Consider the following 1,565-nt stretch of genomic DNA (forward strand, 5'->3'; position numbering starts at 1 on the left):
AACATAAACAACAGAAAAAAAACAACCCTTTGACATTTGTTTTGTTTTTCAGTACACGGAAACTTCTGGTGCGACTTAAAACATCGCGACACTTGAGGAAATCGAAACCCATCGGTTCGGCGTAGTGACACCTTAGTCCACAAGATGGCGCTTTAATATAACCAATTGCTGTCACATGTTCGAGGCTCACGCTTCACTGTTAGTTATCCACACATTGATTTGATATTTTAGCCAAAAGATAGAGATAATAATCCGGAGGAAACATTATCATAGAGATTTCATAATGTTTTAAACGTAGCGGCCAGCAGAATCAATTTTATCCATCGGTTAGAATAATCCCTCTCCATTCTCAGTTATTTTTGCTCCCCGTATCAACATTACTCTGATCGGTTCCCTGCCTTTCAGCTTTGTGACCCCCCCAGTCTCTTCATTAAAGAAATGAATCTACCCTCTACTACATTTTACATTCGGGTCCTCCAACCTCATCCACACATGACCATGCAGCCACCACCATGCACGACAGTCGGTCTTAAGATTTGAAAGCTTCACTTAGACTATACATTTGGAAGTAGGTGTTTTGTTTTTGTTTTTTGTTTGGTTTGCCTATTCAGGTCAGGTAGTCTTGCTTCTTGCTTCGTCTATCTATCTCTTTTAAATCACATGTGCAACAATTGACAGTATGCCTAACAATGAATAAGAATTCAAAATATAAATAAGGCATAATTTTAATTTACACTTTCACGTTTTAAACCTGGTCTCTAAAACATGTAGTTTTTAATAACATCCTGTTTCCCTTAAGTATACACTATACTCCCCCAAAATGGGGAGTAAATGTTGGTCTTCATAAGTCGAAAAGTGACTAATAAAATAAAGTGACTTGCCATCCATGGCTATCATTAGACAACACTTAAAAAGTATAATGTCATGGTGGCTTTCGGGGATCTAACCCACATGCAGAACACTCAGAGGCAGGGAAAAAGTTCACAAAGTTTATTGAACAGTTCACAATAAAGTGAAATGGTTCAGGGATAAATCGGGTCCGGGTCTGGTCACAACTGGTTTACTGAAGAGAGGGACAGGTTGGTTAGCATTCATCCAGTGAACTTGCAGGTTGTGTGTTTGCAGGTCTATACCTGATCAGAGTTTGAGCAGAGCGGTAGAAGGGGGGTCCAGAGGCTGAAGGCAGGCAGAGGGCTTGGCAAAGGCAGGGCAGAGCAGTTAGGTTTACAGAGTAGGTTCAGAGTTTCTCTCTCAGCTCCTACTGAGAGCGGGCGCGCAGGTTTCAGACTGAGTTGGTTCACCAGAGTTCTACTGAGAACAGACAGCTTGGTTTCTTGCTTGAGAAATCCTTCCAGGTTTTCAGGTTTCCAGGCAGGTTCTTCTTGAGAAGCAGAGAGGACAAAGAGTCCAAAAAGTCTTGACAAGGAGTTAAGGTCACCAAAGTAAGGATGAGGATAAGGAGGTAAAATATACAAATCTCCAATAATAAAAGTCAATTTCAGCTATTTTCAAAGTGTTAAAAAATTCAGCAATGTAAAAAGGCAATTAGGCCAATAACTTCACAA

The sequence above is a fragment of the Cyprinodon variegatus genome, unplaced genomic scaffold (assembly GCF_000732505.1).
Source record: "Cyprinodon variegatus isolate N-32 unplaced genomic scaffold, C_variegatus-1.0 Scaffold73, whole genome shotgun sequence".
Classification (NCBI taxonomy): Eukaryota; Metazoa; Chordata; class Actinopteri; order Cyprinodontiformes; family Cyprinodontidae; genus Cyprinodon; species Cyprinodon variegatus.